Genomic DNA, 23,663 nt, shown 5'->3' on the forward strand with positions numbered 1-23,663 from the left:
TAAATATAGGCAAAGACGAGTTGATAACGTTTCGTTCTTTAAACAAGAACGTTTACTCAAAAGTGACAAAATGTCCCTATTATTTTTTGATGGTCTTCTATCTCATGACCAGATTTTAAGTTTGAACATCTGAACATCTGGTAATCTAACATAGAACACGAAGTTCTTAAGGCAAACTTCTTAAGGCTAAGTTAGTACACAAAGTAAGAAAAACAAAAATGCTTGAGGAAAATCATTTTTTCTGTGAGCAAAACCAAAGTATTTTGTTTTGCAAATTCACACAAAGTATAAAGCAAACTTAGCGAGAATTTGTTTATAGAACTTTGTACTTATATACCTAAAATTTTTGTCACGGAAATATTCTGGCCTGAAGCTTAAGTACTATCAAAGTTTAAAGAACTTGGGCAGTTTGTGCAGGAAAAAAAAAGTGATGTCCGCCTTGGCTGTCTCTTTTATTATTTCTTTTCCGCACTCAAATGATGCTGAAGCGAGTGGTATAGGCGTTAATCTGAGGATGACAGAAGTTTCTGACAAAGAGGCTCGATCAAGTAATTCAAACGCGGACAACACAATTGAGGGAGCAGTCTCTGAAACAGATTTCGAATGTCTAAGTGAGTCAATAGTCTCATGACCCACCCCAAATGAATATGTAGCTGAAGCCCAAGTTTTAAGTGAGAACAGCGAATTATCACTTACTCTGTATTTTTTTTTTTTTTTTTTTGTTTACGAGGAAAAATAAATAACTTTTCCTTGCGAACATAAATTGTTTCATAGTTTTCAACACAAGGAATTCACTTCCAGTATTTTTGTATATGCGAGAATTAAACTGCGTTTTCACAAAATCCAAAAGCACCTATTAGAGCGTCCAACCAAAGACGAGGTTTTGAGTACCTAAAAGATACATAAAACCGCCACTCTGGCTGGACGGGTTTTATTAAAATTAGGTATTTTTATCCACGTTTTGTCTCTAGATCGGGATTTATGAAATCGATGAAAACTAAATACAAAATACAAAAATTAAATAAAATAATAAAAGTGATTTAAAAACCTTATCTCACCCATAGTACTGATGTAGTATAGGTAAATAACCTTTCATGGATATATTAATAAGCAATTTTATAAGCTAGGTTTTTAATCCTTTGCTTACTTGGGAAAAAGGAAGCTTATAAAATCGGCTTGGTATCTTTAACACACACACACACACACACACACACACATATATATATATACATATACTGAATATTAATATAAAACAATATAAAAAAATGTTTCACGAAAATCTGTAGTATTTTTTACGAACATCTAACTTTCATAATACAAACATTTACGGACAAAATGCTTAACTAAATTAAATTAAATTACGGCACTTGAGTTACCCCTTCTATGGATAAAATTCCATTTATTTCTTCTCACTACCGAAAGCAATATATAATTTATATTTAATCTGGGAATAAATACTGTTAATTTCCCGACAGGAAATGTTTGTTCCTCCAATGCATACAGCAATAATTGTTCCTCCAATGCATACAGCAAAGTAATAATTTCAGTTGGCGAGCGAGATCTTGTACGAAACAAGTTGTTTACGTTTTCTAGTTGTTGCAGTCGCTGTAAGAAGAGATGTGAAATGGTTGTAAAGTAGGTAATTTTTTTTAAATGCTTTTATAAAACTATATATTAAGATTCGTATTACTCCAAGACAAGTTTGTTTCAAAGGAGATATTATCAGACCTGTTATTAAGTAAAAATGCTAAATAAACTCACCAATTACAAAACTGCGGGAGATTTTGGTCACCCTCAGAAGAGAACGCAACAAGAGAGCGAATTTCTGGAGAATTCCTGAATTGAAGGATAGTTTTGTTAACCTCCAAATCAGATAAAACTAATCGCAGTAATTGATTACCTTTATTTGGTATATTCTAAGTCATAAAGTATAAATGATACCATTTAGTCATTAAATATTTTAATTTTTGGAAATCCGATTATAAATAGATGCTAATATTTCGGTAGTAGTAAATCGTCTTCAAGAAATAAAGAGAATTTCTAGAAGTAATATGTGTTGCGATCTCCATAAATTATAAAAAATATAATTTAATATGTATAATGAACTCAATCTTACAAAAAAAAATGTATTATTCACCAAACCAGACAACGCAAACAACTTGAAACAAATAACGACATTTTTAAAATGAAAATGAGATTGTATTTTTAAAATATAAAACGAAGTTGTTTGTGTTCTCAAAGGTATAAATTATTTCTTGTCTGCGGTTTGTAATTTTAAAAAATGATAGATCCTGCAGTGCTCATTGAGTTCAGAGAATTCGAAACGTTATAATAAACAGGCTTTTTTTTCTATTTTTTATGCATCAAATTAAAAATTTGCAAGTCGCCTGTAAAAAAAAAAAAAAAAAAACGAGGAAGAAGTGTCCCCCTCCCCCCATCCAAAAGAGTCTCTAATTCCATTTCATAAGAGATTATTGTCAGTGCTGGTCTGATCATACTTCAGCAACTAATGCAAAATTTTGCCACTTAACTCACGACAATCGCATTGTACTTTACAATCGGATCGATATACGGTGGTACCAACATGCGAGAACTGAACAGCATGTTACAGCTCTTTAATCAAGTCTCCTGCAATGTTCTAAAGCTCGGAGAAAGTTTCGCTTCCGAAGTTGCTCCGCAAAATCGTGTTTACAGGAATGCAGCAGAGATGCTCTTTGCATCTTGGAGTGATTTCTCACAGCATTAATTGCCAGGATTTAGTTTGGATGAATAACGAGTAGTCGAAGCATGACAGCAGTTATATAGATATGAATTAATAGTACGTTAATGCAATGCAACACAATTCGACGACGAAGGCTGCGCTGATGGATCTTTTACCTGAACCATAAAGCGGATATAATAATAATCTCTGAACATCAGTTGATTGAAACGCTACTGAGACGAAGGTCAATTTCCGCATCCTCAAACATTACAAATCCAGTTCACTAAAGCTGTGGCCACTCTTTGGTCAAATTACCTCCGTCTGAATAAAGAAGAGGTTGCTCTTAACACGTGTGTTATCTCTCGTTTGAAATTTACATATAATATTTACGAAGTCATGTTCCACTGGGACAAAATAACTCGATCGCATGGCTATGAATACATATCACAACTTGAGGCAGGCATAAGCACGTCTTGTCCTTTACGTGTGAAGTCTTGGATTTAAATCTTAAGTGTGGGTAGAATTTCTTTATAACTAGAAGTGTCTTGATAATACGCACGTTACATGTATCTCTCAATAAAGTCGTTTTATTTTTCAAGGTAATTTTTTTAACACAGCTCAGTTTTGATAACGCCACTGATATTTGAGGTAGTTTAAAGACTTGTTTCTAAATTCAATTTTATTGTAACGAAGATAACTTTGATTATTCAATGCCTGTTTGTTTGTTTGCTTCATTCTAGTAAAGCAAGCTACGTAACATAAAATGAAAAAAAAAATATATATATATATATATATATATATATATATAATAATAATAAATATAGGTATAAAGTATAATGATACAGACAATATATCTAAAGGGTTAAATCGTCAAAAAGGAAAGGGAATTTTTACTATAGTCATAACATCCTAAATCATTTTCACATAATAAACAATAATTTATTATTCATTAGGGCTTATATTTAATTGTAAAATATGTTGTTGTTATACTATATATCATCATCATCATCATCATCATCATCATCATCATGCATATCAAGGATTTAGGCCTAGCGTGGCCTGTTCCGGCTTTAGAAGTCATCGTTGAATCGTTTAAGAGAACGTCCTGGTTTTCTTTTTCCTAATGGCTTGTACTTGAAGGCTTGTTTTGGTAATCTTTCTATTTTCATTCTTTGAACGTGTTCCATTCATTTATGTTTATATTTTTTAATATTTTTATTACTGATTCTTGGTTTAATTCTTTCATAATTTCTTCGTTTCTTTTGTGATCAAATAGAGTACACTTTGCAGTTTTTCTCATAAACTTCATTTCTGCTGTTATTAATCTTTGTTTGTCTTTTTGTGTTATTGTCCAGATTTCACTTCCATACAATAAGACTGGTAGGGCTAATGTATTGTATACTTTTAGTCTGGTTTGTTTTTGAACTAGGTTTGGTTTAAATATAGAGTTAATAACACCTGTTATTTTTAAATATTTTGCAATATTTACGTTTATATCTTTTTCATTTTCATATGTGATCATACATCCTAGGTAGTTAAATGAATTCACCTGTTCTAAAAGATCTTGTTATCTATTACTATTTTAGTTCTTGCTGGATCTTGTCCTTTAAAGGCCATAGTTTTTGATTTTTCTGTTGATATCATCATACCATAATCTTTGGATATCTCATTTAGATCTAAAATAGCTTTCTGTAAGTTATCTTCAGAATTTGTAATTATTATTTGGTCGTCGGAAAATAGGAGAGTGTTTAAGTTCACAGTAGGAGAAAGTTTAATACCTTGATGGAAATTTTTATTCCATTTTATTGTTACTTCATTTACGTAAATATTAAAAAGAGTTGCTGAGAGGGGACATCCCTGTCGGACCCCTTGGTTTACCTCTCTCGTATATGATAGCTCATGATTTAATCAATATAGTCAATCATGATTTAATCAATATACTATATATTACAGTAAGAATCCTGTTATAACATGAATCAAATGAGATTGCCTCATACGTCTGCAGTTGTAACGTCAAACTTTGAAAAAAGTTCATCTCATAGGAATTAAACCTCTCTCTCTCTCTCTCTCTCTCTCTCTCTGTCTCTCTCTCCGCTTAATACAGTATAAAATATATTCTTATTAATTATATGAAGAGCCAAAGGCTTCAATTCGGAGACCTAAACTTATTTAAGTTAAGGGATATTACATCCCATATTGTTTCATAGCCGAATAAGAAACTCAAAGAGTTTCATGCCGAATATAGTAGAAACTATATAAAGTTTGGCGAGTCCAAGCGTAAGCAAATACCTGGATAGTGTTACAATTGACCATTTAGGGAGTGCAACACTGAGGCAACTCATGGTAAAGGTGGAGCAAGCTCCGATCACTATTCTTGGTATTTCCCCATAATGTGAAACCCAACTCCTAGGAGCTGTATTACTGTTCTACATTATGAGTGAGAGAAGGTCACTACCCAGACCGGTTTCAACCTTATGTATAGGTGAAGCGGGCTCTAAAAATAAGACGATCCCAAAAGATCGCCCAACTCAGCATTGTTCCACTTGATGACAGGCTCACCCCGTCACCGAGAAGAACTTCTCAGTATTGGCTCTACCCAGTGGCAGGCTCACCCCACCACCAAGCAGAGCCATAATCTCAGCGGTGACCCCACTCAGAGACAGGCAAAAACCTACCTCCAAGTGGAGCCTCTCAAAGCCAGATCCGCCCCGCAACGGTTTCCACCCTCATTGGGGGTCTCATCAGTGAGTAGGTAGACCTAAAAATACCAAGTTTGTAGCAAACAGAACTTACATATACCCTACTATGAGAATTGGCAAGAAGGTGTCCTAATAAATTATTAATTATATGAAGAGCCAAAGGCTTCGTTTCGGTGACCTAAACTTATTTAATTACATCCCATATTGTTTCATAGCCGAATAAAAAACTCAAAGCGTTTCATGCCTAATATAGTAAATATATAAAGTTCGGCGAGTCCAAGCGTAAACAAATACCTGGATAGTGTTACAACTGACCCTTTAGGGAGTGCAACACTGAGGCAACTCATGGTAAGGGTGGAGCAAGCTCCGATCACTATTCTGGGTAGTGACCTTCTCTCACTCATAATGTAGAACAGTAATACAGCTCCTAGGAGCTGGATTTCACATTATGGGGAAATATCAAGAATAGTGATCGGAGCTTGCTCCACCCTTACCATGAGTTGCCTCAGTGTTGCACTCCCTAAAGGGTCAGTTGTAACACTATCCAGGTATTTGCTTACGCTTGGACTCGCCGAACTTTATATAGTTTCTACTATATTCGGCATGAAACTCTTTGAGTTTCTTATTCGGCTATGAAACAATATGGGATGTAATATCCCTTAACTTAAATGAAATATATTCACTGCCACTGTCAACACTAGTTTGAAAAAAGTGAACAAAATATTGAAATAATTACGTATTCTTTCTCTACTTTGAAATCTATTAGTTACTTTGGCAAATTGTACGTCAACCAGAATAACATACTCTCTCCAACTTATTTCATACTAGTCATCAAACACCTTTGTTCAATATATATATCAACCCGTATATATATATATTACTTGAAGACAACTTCTCCATCTCTAAGAAAACAGTGATTTTGGCATAACATCGGCGAAGTATTTGAAGATATTCCATCCATTTGTTCAACAAAGATTATGATCTCTGTGGTGTATCGCAAGTAGGATCAGAATTAGGTAAAACATAACTGGTCATTCAGCTTATTGATTTACACGTCCTGGTATAATCAGCCATATTTGTACGAAAATTACTGAATATAGAATGCATCACTTCCATGACAGATGTGTTCAGTCTTATATAACGCACGCATTAATGTTGTTTACTTCCGAAATGGTTACTAAGTAACGTATAGTGACCTAAATATGTAATAGTATAATAAGTACATGATAACTATTTCTAAGGCTTAAATGCTATGATGTTATGTGGAATGTGATATGTAATACCTTGTGTTTACTCCTTAATACAAATCACACTGTGATGATTTTGAAAACCATCCAAGAATGCAGATGGAATCTTTGAAGTACAGGACGAAGTCAAAAAAAAAAAAAAAGAAAGAAAAAGAAAAGAAAAGAAACAAAGAAAAAACAGATTCTAGTTTATACTACAGCCTTCGCTAAGAGTAACGATGTTCATATTTGTCTTTGGTGTCACTCGTTTATCTTTGTCGCCTGCGGAGGTCATCTGCTAACCACCCTATTCCTGTCTACATCCTATATCTAAGGTATTACGAAATGTAACATTTAACATAAATGCACTTTAAAAAAAAACTTCCAAATAGAACGAGACATTAATAAAGCTAAATAAAAAAAAAAAAAAGCTCATTATAACAATGTGTGCGTGCGTATAGGTGGGTGAGTGGGTGTAAAACAATTAGCTATATCTCCTCTATATGGCCATCAAACCCAAAATGAAAAGATCAGCAAAAATAACACAACATCTCATTAATGAACAGGAGATTCATTAATCAAGTAAATAAATAAAAGAGGAGAAAACACCAGAATTTTTTTTAAATATTACGCAGTACCAAAGATGGATAATTTGACCACCAGACCCAAAAAAACAAATGAATAAATAACAGATACTAATTAACAAACTACACAATCTCGATGATGGCCGTTTAAATGGGTCTACCACTACTGAAATATTAATCAAATACACTGAAATTGCATCCAAGAACGTTAATAAATATTAATAAATATTAACGTTCTTGGATACAGTTTTTCTTGGATACAGTTTGTAAGCCTATAGATAACCATCAAATAATACTAAAACAAATTAGTCTAATATATATATATATATATATGCAATATGTTACGCGAATCGTTTTGAGGATAATTATTTCAATTCTATAAGTTAGCTTATATATATATTACATAGTTATGACACCCCATCTTTCCACGCGTATTATTCGTACTATAACTGCACACCAATCTTTTCCTGGATCAAAATAAATAAATAAAATTAATTTCATTGCAACCCTACGTATGCACTCCGCCCAACAATCCATTGTGCTTTTGAATTTCCCGCGACTGGAACGTTGCAACCGTTATGTGTCTTAACTGCATTATTGCCCATTACTGTAACATCTGCAATGACCTGATATTCTTCTCGCCTTTCTGCATTTTATTCCAATACCGTCCATCCTTAATTTTGTCAAAATGCACTGCACTTGTAATAATTATCGCTATTTGCTCCGTTAAGCATCTAATTGCGAGAATCGTAACAGATCTGCAGTTAAGGTACCGTTTTCCCAGCTACAGTTTATGCGTATTAGGCCTAACACCCGGAAATAACATCGAGCTCGACTTCTCTGATTTCCGGTTCAACTAGGCGTGCATCGAAGAGATTGGAGTCTCATTGGATGTTAGTCATATAGTTAGTTACCTGATAAGCCTCGTAGCCAGAGTCCATCGAATGCCAGCAGCCGAAGACAGCAGGGTGCACGTAGGCTTCACCGATGTCAAACTTGTGGTGGCCACTGTTGTACGCGTACATTCCATCGATCGATCGGATGTGTTGCTTATCGCATTATGGATTAAAGCGCCATCCAACGTCGGAAAGAGACATTAAGAAAACAGCCATAATACCGAAGAATTTTGTGCCTGTATTGAGAAGCAATGTTTTGCAACGCAAATATCATTCCCAGATTAAACACGTGTCTTAAAATATGGAGCGCCATTGTTGCTATGGCAACATAGCTTTCCGTTATTTCAACAGACATTGGATATTTTGTCACTGACTTTTCAGCTATATCTTAGTTTCATTGTTTGTTTGTATTAGAAATGAACAAACTGAAAAAATGAACATGTAAAACAAAAATGAAAAATTTTGTTCTCAAAACAGAAAGAAAACTCTGCCTCATTATCTAAACTTTTACTTTTGTCTTTCGTCTCAACGGAGGGCGTGGTCACAAAGTTGCACTCTACTAAATAAGCAGAGAACTAGTGGCTTTGTTCAATAAATCTAAGAAAGTGTAACTTCAGACACCCATATCTCAAGCGATTCGGGTTTCTTTATTACATACATTATAACGAATAGTGCCATCGACAAAGAACTGTTATTTACATTTGAACACTCGATATGAACTTGCATGATCCCCAAAACAAGAAGAACCTTCTATATTTTTCAACAAAATTAAATCCTTAACTTTAAACATTGCTTCAGTTATTTCGCAGCAAAGTTTGCAACTATTATCTGAAACTATACTACGCATGCTCGTCATATGCATTGCTATTTTTTATAGAATAGCATAATGATGATGACATTATTTTAAACAGTTTAAAACTAAGCAGCTTCAAATTCGATGATCAAAATAACATAAGTGGACAGGATAAGAATCTTTTGCTTTTCTTACTGAGCCATAGTAGCTCAGTCGGTAATGACGATACCCTTTGGTCAGAAAGATATGAATTCAAATCCCTGTAAGACATTGTAAGACATATACAATCTTTTCAAGGTGAGTATCCAGACTCGTATGAAGGCCGTAGGATTTGTTTCTCTCCGGGGGGGATTCGTTATCCTGTAAAACAGGCACACTCTGACCTAACAGCCTTAGCTGTTTAACTCCAAATAACTCAATCTATTGTAGCCTATCATAAAGGCAACTATTTAACCAAAACGTTCAGCTCTTTGCTTACTTATTTTCTTATTCAAATAGATAAAGTTGTTCCCTTTTGACTAGAACAACTTGCCTTTTTCTTGAAAGGCGTTTTTTTCCAATTAACCTTAGAATTGGTTGAATTAAAATTGCCAGTTCATCATAGGATAAGTGAATTAGCCTAGCACCACTACGAAAAATTTCATATTAGGTGCGTTCCCAGCAGAATTCCAAAATGATGGAAACAAGGATATATTTTAGCAAAATAACAAGTTGAAAATTTCCAAAAATAAAAATTTAAAAAAATCAAATCTGCGGTGAAGACATTACTTTCGTGCTGCTACTATAATATACTTGTCCACTTGTACTATTTTGGTTCAGAACCGCAGTAGCTTAGTCGATATAGACAATATCCTTTGGTTGGAAGGATTTAAGTTCGGATACTGTCCAGATGCAAAGAATTTTTACAAGGACTTTTGTCTCGACGGTAAAATCCAGAAACTCGGATTTTTCATCCAACAATCAGACAACCGACCTGAAAAAGACAAGCAATTTGCATACATATATATCTATTTAGGCTTAAAAATACCCACCCAATTTATCAATTGTTTCATGTTGGGTTTGCTTCGATAGTTTAGGAATAATTCAAAACAAATTCATAGGAAGAATACACTAAAAATTGTAACGCAATACTTGACAAAGAAAATATGATGCATACTTCAGCTAACCAAACCGTGGTTTAGCAAGCTACTATAACTGTATTTCTAAAAGAAAGACTAGGTATTCTGCAATCATTCCATAAAAAGCATTTCTATAATAAATATAACATATTTAGTTTGAATTCAATTTTGCTTACGCTGTATAAAACCGTTATCTATACAAAGAGAACAGTGTTCGTGAACTACCAAAACATCCAGTACTGTACAGACGACCAAAGAGTCTATCTGGCCTTACTACGATTTGTCACCATTGTCCATAATGAGACCTGGATCTCACCTATTCGACTGAAAGAAGTGGTTGAACTTCTCTCAATCAAATACAATGACTATTCAAGGGAAACTGTCTTGATGAGTATTCATCAACAGAGACCAGTTCGATTTTATTCTATCGATCCTCTAATCTGAGTATTTGCTCATTAGTTCGACTTTATTCCAACTGCTTTGACGCCCCTAACCCAAAAAGAAAAGGTGTATGGAAATAAACAACGGATACAGAGCTCATAAAATCATAACTCTAATCTAATCATATCTCTTGAATTAAATGATTCAAGAGTGCTCATTCCTCAGAATATGGCGTTCGTTCTCTTTTCATTAATGAGACCGGTCGAAAGTCAGTCTAAAATTCCTCCCCCCTCCCTCAACAACTGATATTCAGCAATAGAAAGTTCTTTTGCTGGGTTACAAAGTAAATTATGCTAGATAAGAAATTATATTTTTGTGCAATCCCTTACCCAAGTTTAAGCAAAGTTTGAGCTGGAAGTATCTTCACAGCTAAGCTAATTGTATATAGAGGCTGTTGACTTCACATCAATTGCCTTAGTATCCCATAATGCAAAGCAACCTTCTTTTTGCACATGTACATTGCTATTTATTATGGGAAGTGTCACTATTTATTATGGGAAGAAGTCGGAATATATATATATATATATATATATATATGACTTCTGCATTAATTCAACCTTGGTATCTTCTTGGGTCTGGCTTTCACTAATGAAAATTAAATAAAGATCGAAATCGATCTGAGTAGTGATCTCCATCTCATGATGCATGACAATATACACTAAAAGGAGACTTGCTTTGCATTATGCAAAGCAATCAGTTTCGATAGAGCCCTCCGCAGCTGTTTCGATAGAACCCTTTGGTTGAAAAGACCTAGGTTTGAATACCGTCTATGATGTGAAGAACCATTATCAAGCCTATTCAATTAATGCGCCATTAACTTTTTTCTTTTTCTTTTTTTTTCTTGGAGTTTTTTTCTCCAGGAAACTCGGGTGTTTCGCCCCTCAAAACAAAAAGCAAACAAACCGACCACTTGAACATATATGTCTACAGACATAAACTTCCATTATGGAAAGCAGTACACAGAAAACCAGCTGCATTAGCTGCCTGAAACCCCTAATTAGGAATTCAATAGCCTCTATATACAAGTAGCTCAGTCGTGAAGATACTTCACGTACAAATTTTGTTTGCTTACACTTGTCTAAAGAATAAAACAAGTTTGTTATGTTCAGTAATTTAAGAAAGAAGAATTTAAGACTGGTGTAGTACGCAAAATATTTATATGAACCATGTAATTTTCTATTACTATTAATAAACGGGAGGATAAAAAATATACATTATTATTTTATAGGAAGAAGGCAAAAAAAAATATTTCTTTGACTCTTTAAAATGTTTCTCTAGTTTTGTAGAACTTACAAAAATACAGGACTTCGCTATGACTTAATTCAATACTGCAATTAGGTAAAGGCATATACTGTATTCGACTTTTATCAGGTTTTGTTCATTAAGCATTTTATCCGACTGGAATTTTTGTTAGAAACTCAGAATACAATATCTCAAAGTTTGAAATTTTTCCTTTCAATTGAAAAATTTCAAACTTTATGATGATGCACTTAAAAATTTTAAGTGCATCATCATTAAATTCCATATTAATATTCGCCTTCTGTAATTTAGTCAATAACAATAATGCACTTTGATTGAAGAAAAAACTTAGGTTCCATTTACGGAACGCAAAAATCATTGAGGGACTTTTCAGCTGAAGGCGAGATATCTGATATCATCTAGAGGCAGCAGGCTTTTTTCTTCTTCCCTGCACTATGAAACCAGCCCGACAATCATAACATAACACTAATTATGTTTGTATGAAAGCATGCTTCTTGGACGTGAAAGGCGACTAAGCCTAAATATGTCAGGGGAAGATGAAGCAGATGGAAGATGAAGAAAACTCCGATAAAGTCATCCATTTAATTATTGAAGGCAAGACAAATAACTATTATTTTTCTGTTCTTAGAGACAGAAAATTTATTGTGACATATAATCCTACAAAAGAAAAGCTCCCGATATTTGAACACCTTAAACGAGAAATGAATCTTGGTCGACTCTTTTAAATCTCTGTTGCATATGGTGAAGGTGTTTAAATATCGGGTATTCTGTATTCTCTATGTCCTTACATATATATATATATATATATATATATATCGAATCGACGAATCGAATGTGTGTATGTGTGCAGCATATATTGCGAAATTTATTATTTCATTTATTATTTATTACTATTTCACATCACACCCGTAAACCGAGAGAAGGATAACTTATTGCTCTGAAGGTATTTAATCGTCAATACTGACAGTTTGCTAGGATAACTTTTTTTTTTTCGTGAAAGGAGGCGGTCGGTCCTTCTCCTACATATGTTGAAATAATTATTGGCTATATTAAGATAGCATTATACTTCAGAGAAATCTTACTTGTACCGCCTGAACTTAATTGTGATGTAACATGAATTGTGATAATCTGAGTTAGGTGTTTTGGATCATTCTATTTTCAACATGATGATCCTCAGTAAATGTATCGTTATGATTTCCACACTATACCTTTTATTTCATCCACAGGGATTTTATTTTATTCAGATCAAGTTCTGTACAGGCCATTCATTTTTACAGTTTTAAAATACATCATAATCGATCATTGTTGAACGGTTTGCAGTGGCGTAGTGCATTGTAACCAAAGATACTAAAGTACCGAGTCTACAGTATATTAGACGAATGTGCTCCAAACCACGCCATCCGCTACATCTGCATTCACCCAGCTGATCGGAAGGGTGATTCGTTGCTATATATCAAAAACTTCAAATGCTACGCCGATCAGTCACGATCTACTTTATGCCAGTGTACTCTCCACTGTTAATTCCAAATCTTGTCCCTTGTTCTCTGTCGTACATGCATCTGCCCTTCTGTAGAAATCAAGACAGTGTAGCCTTCCGTACAAACTTACTATTAATCTGAATCTCCTATAGACTATTGAACTAGTTGATTGTTTTCATATCACGGACCGCGCGGTTAGCCTAGTGGCTTTGCGCTTCGCAACCATATGCCTGGGGAAGGAGTGTCCCAGGTTCGATTCCCGTTGTAGACGTGAGGAATTTGAGGATCTTCCTCAGGCATAGCCAAGTTAGCCGGTCTTGGGCGCGGTCAGTAGGGTTTTTTCCGCCAGTTTATCTGGCGTTTTTCATCCCGCAAACAGGCAAACCGGCCCCATGAACATACGCCTCTACAGTCAAAAATATATCCCCCCCCACCCAGCGGCAGACCAGGCGACGGGTCGGTTGGGAGTAGTACTAACAAGAAGTCGCACCTAAGTAACACGCGGACCCTGCATAGGAAGCGGGAATAACGCGTAGAAGAAGAAGATTGTTTTCATATCACAATGCACTAGAGCACCAACTTTCTCGGTGTGTCTGTGCATTTCTTGTCTCAGATGAAAGCCTAACATTTCCATAGCCTGAGAATATTGCCTGTAATAGCGCGAGTGATGCAATCAATGACCTCTTTCGAAGTACCACGTGTCCTACGTTTCTTCTTTTCTGACTACTTCACGAAATCCGAATCCCAACTCCCAACTCCTATATATATATATATATATATACAGGGGGTCCTCGACCTACGTCGTCCTCTACATGCGTCGTTTCGACTTTACGACGGTAATCCCATAAATAATTTAAAAATTAAATTTAGACTTGAAGCAGCGCGACGTAAAATTCAAACGTCGCGGGCGAACTTGTTTGTGAGCGCGGCGAAAGAATACGCCGTTATGCGGCGTTTGTTTGGGAGAGGCAGCGTCGCTTGGGTCCCAGCATACACTCTTTGGGTACCGCGAGCTTTATTTACATCCGCTCTCTCACTTTTGTGTTTGTGGTTTTTTTTTTTTGTGACTTGTTACCCTTCAATATGGCTCGCAAACGTAAGGCAGACTCTTCCGATGGTAATGTGTCGAAGAAAAGGAAAGCCATTGCATTAGAAGTGAAATTAGACATTATTAAATGGGCAAAAAAAGGAGAAACGCCAACAAACATCGGCCGCGCGTTGAACTAAGTCGTATACCACAGTCGGGACTATTATCAAGGATAAAGTTCGCATCCTTGTTCTCATTTTCATGTTTGTTTTTTTTATTACAGTTTCATTTTTATCATTTTTCTGTACTATACAGTAATTATGTTCTCCCTTTCATTTTCCTATGGCCTAGTTCTGTTTCTTGATATATACGTATGACTTTAGGGTGTTTTAGGTTAGGTAAGTAACTTAGGCTATGGTAATTCCGACTTATATATATATATGTATATATATATATATATATATTATAAGTATATATTAATTATAATAAATATATATTATAATTATAAGCATAATAAGTATATTATGCCGCCCGTTTTCCAGATCAGCAAATTCATAGAATTTTTAGTATGAATAAGTTTGTTTTAAAAAAAAAAAAAATACATCCGTCGAATAGTATAGTATGTCACTTGAATGTTTCTAGTACTAGTATTTCTTCAAATTTATTTCCAGAAAATGTCTTGTATCTATATACATCAGCCTCAGAGCTGTTTGATTACTAATTTTGAATCAAGTAATAAGCAGTAGTGACTGAACAATTTCGTCTTCTCGTAATGGAGGGAAGCGATAGAGAGAACATACTTTGTGGCTTGTTCACTCTAGCGTACGTTGTGGGCTTCTATCATATTCCCACTTAAATTAATATTACTTTCTAAATTATGCAGAAGGCCTGCTTAGCTTCGCAGTTACTTCCATTACGCTACGGTTGCACATAGCATACCGTCGATTGCAGTCACCGACACGAAGGGTTTTTAGTTATTTTGTTTTCATCCAGTTTTAATGTTTGTCGTTCATTATATTTTATCATTATGCAAAGATAAAGGTAATAGTTTTATCTTTATTTTTTATTTTTTTATTTTTTTAATAATATTTTTATCTTTGCATTTCCTTAGTGTGCTCCACATGTTTTGGTGTCATAGCTCAATATAAAACTACATATCGGGAGGAAAAATAAAATACAATAAAACTCTCTCTCCTTTCTGCATTTTTTGCTCTAAATACGCTCTCTTAAAGATCGTTCTAATATTACTGAAGTAATATTAGAACGATTAAAATTACTACAGTATTTTTACAGATCGCTATCATTCTATATTTTGTTGTGCTTTCATTTTTTTTTTTTCTGTCATCCACAAGAGAGCGCTCAGTTCAGTGCTAGTCAGTTGCCATAATGGCTACCATCCATACGCAACATATCTTCTAGAAGTACAAAAGTAATAGTTTGCTCAAAAACACAACTAGTTTTGTTTTAATTATATAAGATTTCCTCAGGTGTAAGAGAAGGAATTAATAGACAAACAAACAAACAGTAAAATATTAGTGGGGCGAGAACAAATACCTTTTACTATTTCTTTGTCTATTTTAATTCCTTCTTTTCTATCCGAAGACGTTTTATACAGTTACAACAATCCTCGTCATGTCCCTGAATAAACTAGTCACTTCTATACTTTTACTGTTTATTGTGTTATAACTTTTACATATTTATCTATGTACCGGCAAATCTTACATTCAAATATATTCAAACTAAGTAATACAGAACCGAGCAGTGGCGCACCCAGAGGGGGGGGGGGAGACCAGGGGGCTCTGGTCCCCTCCAAAGAAAAAGGAAAAAAAAACACTAGAAAATTTTCCGAAAATCTTTCCCTAATTAAATTTCATTTTTTTTTTAAAATTTATGTTGTGTCGTGTCTTCTATTTCTATAATACTTATGAATTAGCGATCATTGCAGATGCTCAGTCATAGGTCGTATGCGGTGCGTAGTGTGTATTCTCAAATCGTCTACTCAACTGGGGTCCCCTCCAAGATTAAATCCTGGGTGCGCTACTGGAACCGAGTGCTCTCTTGCAGATGACAGAAAAATTACACTCAGCAGAAGATAGCATGATAGAGACCCATAAAGATAGTGTGGCAATAATATTAGCATAACGATCTGCAATAGAGCGAAATTACAGCAAAAGATACTTTAGGAAGGACAGAGTTTTTTTTTCTTATTTTTTCGACAGGTAGTTTCGTATTGAACTGGAACACACAAAAAAAAGTAGTGGAGCACCAAGAAAATGCAAACAAAGACCAGCATTTATTTCTTAACAATATAATGATCGACAAACACAGAAATTGGCTGAAAAAAATCCCTAGAAAAAGAACATCCAGTAGGATGTTCGACTTTTCTTTAGATAAATTTCAAGAAATGTTAGTAATAAAAACATTCAAATGATATAGTATGCTATTCGAAGAATAAATTATTTTAGCAAACTGATAATAAAAATTCGCAGGTAAGTTAAAAATATATAAAATAAAATATAAAAAATCTAAATTAATTGACCTGTCTGGAATGAATTGTTCTATGGCTGTAAAACAATCACATAAATGTGTAGAATGATTTGGTTGGCATGAATAGTGCTTACCGAGTAAGACATTTAACATGATTTTGCTGGCTTGCTCCTTTAGAAACAACCTGGAACTGTAGAAATTGTAAATTCAAGTACAGTACTATATATAGCGTATTTATGACAAATAGCAACATTAGTTCTGTCTGCTTTTAAGATAGATGAAGGTTAAATATAATTTCAATCTTAATATGCTACGAGATATCTATCTTTTTGTGTTTTTATTGCTTTCCAGATCCTTATGTTTATGTTCTTTTAACAGACCAGGTCTCGGCTGATTTGTATCCACTCGTAGTTCTGAAATATTTGAGAAAAGAAAAAAAGAAAATTTTATTATGAACATTACTGAAGTTTTTCTTTCCTAGAATGCCTACCGACAAATAATTCTTCCTGAAACCGTCGGAGACTAGCAAACACTTAATGAAATAATTCATTCCGCTTTAAAGAAATAAAAAAAAACTTTCATCTAGTGAGAAAAAAAGCGCTCGTGAGTGAAAAACATTAGCTCGTTTTAAACGGTCCAGCGCATGGTTATTAAAGAACAAACACTTCTTAATCATGCACTAGTCACTTGTGTGGATGAGAAGATTTTAATTAATTTAATTACAACGACATTAAACTTGCACGCAAGAATGCGACACGAGTTTTGAGAGTATCATTTATAAAGAGAGAGAAAAAAAAGTAAGATAGAATTAATTGTTTCTTTTAGAAGTTTGTAGGCGCAAGTAATTACTGTCTTTAGAATGTATATTCCTTGATCGTTGGATAGCTTATATGCTTGGATTTTTATCCCTGCAGGTTGCGTTGCTTTTTAATGCTTTGGAAAAAGTTTTTGCCTTTTCTAGAGCCGATTTTTTTACAAATAATACGCATACAAAGAAATTTTTATTTTAATTTCATTTTTTTCTTCGCATTCTTCTCACAAGAATTTTTTTGTTCTGATGTGTACATTATTAAGTTTTTGACATTCATGAAAATCCAGTAGAAGCCGAATTTAATTTTATTTGCTTTTTTATTAAGCTTCTAACGTAGCATAAACAACGGTACCAGATTGTTCAGGTTGGTTTAAATCACACGCAATCTATGGAGAATTAGTTGACGTTGTTGATACGGAGTGCAGTCAGCTGTTTGATCAAATCTATCAAAGTTAGCGTACAAGATGATTTGAAGTTAAAAAAAAATATTATTGAAATCAGAAGTCATCTTATACCAGGTATAAAATATGAATCTTTGAATTCGGCGATGGAAAACATCAGTATAGGATCGTCTAGTCCTGTTGTCATCTACTGTGTGTCAGTGTTATCTTAAACATGCTATTTGTATCTAATAAATATTTGTATGTAATGAAACAGTAAGGTAAGCATGTAGTTTTTTCTTTCCTTTTTTTTAATTAAATCCTAATGAAAAATTACTGGTGATTACTTGAATTAAAATATATGAAACTAAAGATTGGTATAAATGCAAACAATTTTACCGATCGTCTCATACGAAGAGATGATCATCATATCTACTCATCCATCCATCCTAGGACGGGTCGAGTCCCTCCCTACTCAAGGGGTGGGGGGGGGCGCTTACAGCTAATTAATACAGTCAGGTCGCCACTCCTTGCTGCATCTCCTAAGGCAGTGTTTTTCAAAGTGTGGTACACGTACCACCGCGGGTACGCAAAAGGTCTTCAGGGTGTACGTGGCAATTTTCAGCTATGCATCATTAACGCATGGAATCATTATATTTCTCAACAAATAGTGCAATTAGAGACAACTGGGATAAAAAACGGCACTAACTAATGAATCAGATCTCCCCTCTAACAGAAACTGCTGTATACTCAAGCAAAACCATATGTTGCACCGGCAACATATGGTTTTGCTTGACACCACCCCGTCGTGAATGTGTTAAAACTAAGAAATATATAGTGAATATGTTTCAGATATTATGGAATTTGGTTGAAGAGAATTAGCATTTCAACTCAACTGTTGAAATGCTAATTTGTCTTTTGGTTCGCGCGATCTTTTGTTAATACCACACCAATCATACGCACTTCTTCATAGCTGCTCTACATATCTCAGGTCTTGTAAATTACTGGTAATTTTTGCTTGAAATAATGGGAAAGTAGAATCTATTTGGGTAGATGACTTTGACGATGCACACAAGGAATCTGTTCTCGATGCCTAAAGTAGCGATAGCGAGTAGGAGCTTCTTGGTAAGTCACATCATTTAAAATTTTTTTTCTGAAAACTTTAGTTTCCGAAAATCCCCGCATATATCTCCCACCACGATTTTTTAGCTTTAATTTTGGGGAAAAAAAGTGCGAGTTATATTCGAGTAAATACGATAATTTTTTTTAGCTTTCAAATTCTTAAATATGGATTTATAAAACCCGCAAAAGAGAGCAATATAGCAAATACAAGTAGCTGTAAGCAACAAGAAAATGTTGATATTGCGTCTGGATCAAATGAAAAATTGATAAGAGTGTGTCGTTTGACATCTCTAGAGAACCAACTAGAAAGAAGATGAAAAATTCTCGTAAGTATGATATTAATTACTTGAAATGTGGATTTTCATGGATAGGAAATGAAGAGGAACCTATTCCAAATTTTGTTCTATTTAAAATAAATCATATTTTTTGTTTACATGAACATATAAATTCAAATAAAATAGACATTTACAATGAAATATACTTTATTTATTTATTATTTGATAAGGGGTACTTGTTAATAATGAAAATTTAAGAGGGAGTACGCGGATATCTGAAGTTTGAGAAACACTGTCCTAAATGCAGTATTTCTGACTGTAGTCCGTGTGTGTGTGTGTTCACGGGGAGGGTTTGCCTGTTCTAGTGCACGAAAAACTCGAGTTTCCAGGCGAACCTCGCCCCCCCCCTACTTCCATATGAGACCGGCTAACTCACCTTTAGTCAAAAGAGAGCAAATAAAGGTTCCTCAAGAATAGGAATCGAACGCAGGTCTTTCCGACCAAAGGTTTTCTTCTGTACTAACTAAGCTACGGAGGCTCTTCCGAACACATATCATTCATAAATTACAATAAACAAAACACCTGAGGTGTTCGCTATGCCTACATAAAAGTGATAAGGGATGCAAGAGGCTATCAGTGCTAAGTGTAAAATTTGTAGTCCACTTATGCTGCCAGTATTGTACAAAATCTCTCTTGCCTGTAACATATCTATCATATGTTGTGAATGAAGCTTAAACTCATTCACAACATACTCAGGCAATGCATTCCACTCTCCAATTATTCTCCACTTAATAATAATAATAATAATAATAATAATAATAATAATAAACCATCTCACCCTCTTATTCACCACTTAATTGTTCAATTTCCAAAAATGGCACCTTCCTTATTTTCCACAATCTGAAAAATCTCTCGTATCGATCCGGTAAATACCACTTAAGAGCTTAAACGTCTCAATCACAAAACCCCTATCAACCAAACTCTGCATGACTTCAATCTATCCTTGTAGCTAACATTCCACAGTCTTTAAATCATTTGTGTCAACAGACTCTGCACCCTCTCCAAAGTATCTTCATCCCTTCTAAACCACCGTGACCAGATTTGAGCACACTAGTCAAGATGTGGCCTGATCAGGGCCTTATATAGTGGAATATTTGAAAGTTTCTGAAGGAAAATTCCTTGTACGTCCGTACGAGACCGACAATTTACCTTCAGTTGGAAAGTCCTGATAAATGTTCGTATCCCTTCGCATCATAGACGGATTCATACCGAAGTGTTTCTAATCAAAGGCTTTGTCTATACCGACTGAATTAAGGAAGTTCTATAATACGAATGACGAATGAAAATTAATTTATGATATTTGTACTGTATTAATGAAAAAATAACGATGGTAATGTGACTGTTGGTCATTTTTATCATTCTTTTCAGTGTTCTATGGTTATCCTGAAATAACAGGATAAATTTACTGGCTGAAATGATAGCCAATGAAAGTACTTGATTACATCCTTGAAATACTGTTTTTTTTCTGCACTAGACAAGAGAAAAGAAAAAAAATTTAATTTAATTGAACGCACAGGACTAATTGTACATCTTCTCTGAATGTTAATACTACACACACACACAAACACAAACACACTTCCATTTTACAACTGAGTAGTAGCAATGTGGTTAGCAATCATACGTGTCTAGCAGTTCTTTTATCTTTGGCATAATGTATAAAAGGAGTAAAATTCGAATTTATGAAAAAAGAATAACGCAGAAACTTTTAAATGTTCAAGTTTTCAGCTAAATACAAAATATGACAGATAGAATTCTCTTTGTGAATATTTCATCTAAAACAAAGAAAGCTTAAAGTCACACGAGAGTACATTGTTACGAATCATTTTATAAAGCTTCTAAAATAATATCCAAAGGCCCAAAAATGTAGTCACAAATCAAATATACCATTTTTGTTACTCATTTCATTCAATTTATTGCATTACTTAATTATTCATTCATTTTCAAACTGCGATTAACTATGATACGTAAACGAAGTCTGCCAAATAGATGTTTTAAAATAACCATTGTTAACTTCGTAACTTTCACTATATGTCTATTAGATAATTCACGAGAGTAATTATACAAATGTGTTTCTAGTTGCTTATGCAAAGTGCCTTGTGGAGATGTAATGTGTGAATCATTATAGTGCAGAGACTCAGAAAAGAGATGACTTTGAAAGCGTTTTCGTTAATCAAAGTAATAAATCTCTACGAAGGGTCCTTCCAGTAACCGCTAAGTAATAAATCTTTCTCGGTTACATCGTTCTCGGGTGGCTAGTGGACACTTCTCATGTAATTGTAAAACTAGTGGAGAAAGTGGGTTTATGATACGTGAGTATACAATAATGTTATGAGTGGAATGCCGAACTCCTGTGTATGCATCTTTCGAAACAGTACAGTAGCCTAAAAGGTTGATATTTATTATAATTTTTTTTTAAAATAAAGGAGACGTGTATTTCTCTTTTGATACAGAAAAATAATTTACCTCAATGCTTTTATTAGGATTCTACTTTATCCCTTTTTACCCTAATATAAAATACGCTTCTATTCATGATTCATGAAGCACAATTTGAATGTTTGTTTTTTTTCCATGATCGGTCAGGAGTTACTACTTCAGGAATAGATTATAAGTATTACCTTTCACAGTAGTTGCTATCACATTTAATTTAATCACAAACATCGTGGATTCGTTGATGATTTTGATCTACGATAGCATCACTTTCGAACCAGATTTCGCCATCTCACATTGAAACAAAAGTCCATAATGCAATGTATAAATGATTTCCAAGAAGTATATTTTATTATGATTGTTGTATATCGTATAGTATACTATTGTCCAGTAATTTATGCTATTACATTACTCTGATACTGTTTTGTATGTCTTCCGTCAAAGGAGTCTGTACGACAGTGAATTAAAGTCCACAGTAGATAGACACCAACCATTAAACTACTTGAAGAAGACTGTGTGAAATAAATATTTAAACACATCCCTTGATGAATAATGCACACCGATATGTTTAATTTTATCGTTATATGCAGTGGCGCACCCTGAGGGGGCGGGCCAGGGGGTCTTGCCTCCCAAAGAAAAATGAAGAAAAAAAAACACTAGAAAATTTTCCAAAAATCTTTTCCTAATTAAAATTCTTTTTTTATTTATGTCGTGTCGTGTCTTCTATTTCTATACTACTTATGAATTAGCGATCGCTCTAAATGTCCAGTCATAGATCGTATGCGATGAGTAGTGTGTAATCTCGAATCGTCTACTCAACTTGCTCCCCCCCCTCCCCTCAAGATTAAATCGTAAGTTGCGCTACTGGTTATATGGTCCCTGTGGTGCTATGCAGCAAGCCATCGCTAGCTAGATGCTATTAGCAGAATACAGACTGTGGATCTGCCGGATCCTATTAGCTATTCCGCTAATAGCTTGTGGATGAAAGCTTGAGAAGTTCGAAAGAGGTGGGTGTTATTTTAAAATGCATTATCGCTTATCTATCAGCATCTAACATCAGTTAAGGAGTGACTCACCCAAATTCAACTGTAGGCAACACAATCAGACAACGGAAATGTGTGAGTTGGACTAAGCCAACTCATACATTCCCAGACCCTCAGTGTAATTCACTCCTCCTCCTCCTTCTTTCCGTATTAGGCCTAGTGGCCCGTTACGTTCGTATTAGCATGACTGATTACGATTTGACACGACCGCTTCCAGGATAAGGTGATTAGCCCTATGCCTCAGTGTGTCCTATGTCTGTAGATGAGTTGTGTTTACGTGGCCGGCTTGTCAGGGGAAGAAAAACCCGAGTTTCAAGGAGAAAAAGTTCCCTATCTCCGTATGAGACCGTCTAACTCACTTTTAATCGAAAGAGACCAGATAAAGGTTCCTCACGGAACGGGAATCAAACCCAGGTCTTTCCGACAAGAGGACTTCGTATATACCGACTAAGCTATGGAAGCTCTCGGTGTAATTCACTACTACTGTTCTAAATATTTTAACAGCTCAGCAAAATGTTGAGGGCGGAAGTTAATACCTCATCCCTAAGACCACACTAATTCACTAATCTAACACTCTTTCTCCTGAAATGGGTTCAGATCCATGATTACTCATCCTGCAAGGATAAGTCGCACTTCTGGATAATGGTGCTTTATACCTTGTAGTAGTTTTACGCAACTCTCCCTTCCTCTTTCGACACAATGTTCATGTTATGTTCTGTTACTACTTCGTAACTAGATTTGAAGAAAATGATGCCCATATTCCCGATTTCAACCTCCTATCCTTTGGGACGAAAGGGAACGTTAGTTACTAGCCAGAGGCGTCTAGGAAAAGTAC

General features: G+C 34.7%; 1 protein-coding gene across 1 annotated transcript in view; it reads right to left on the minus strand.

Moving 5' to 3' along the window:
* The window catches only part of LOC150110555 (complexin-like), a 542,097-nt gene extending 533,906 nt beyond the window's left edge, over positions 1 to 8,191 (minus strand). Inside the window, exon 1 of the mRNA XM_090394731.1 lies at positions 8,125 to 8,191. The gene's annotated coding sequence lies outside the window, so the exon portion shown is untranslated. The remainder of the gene's footprint in view (positions 1 to 8,124) is intronic.
* Positions 8,192 to 23,663: the final 15,472 nt, after the last annotated feature.

Source organism: Typopeltis vanoorti, chromosome 1 (assembly GCF_054136105.1).
Source record: "Typopeltis vanoorti isolate ZY-2024b chromosome 1, IOZ_Tvanoo_1.0, whole genome shotgun sequence".
Classification (NCBI taxonomy): Eukaryota; Metazoa; Arthropoda; class Arachnida; order Uropygi; family Thelyphonidae; genus Typopeltis; species Typopeltis vanoorti.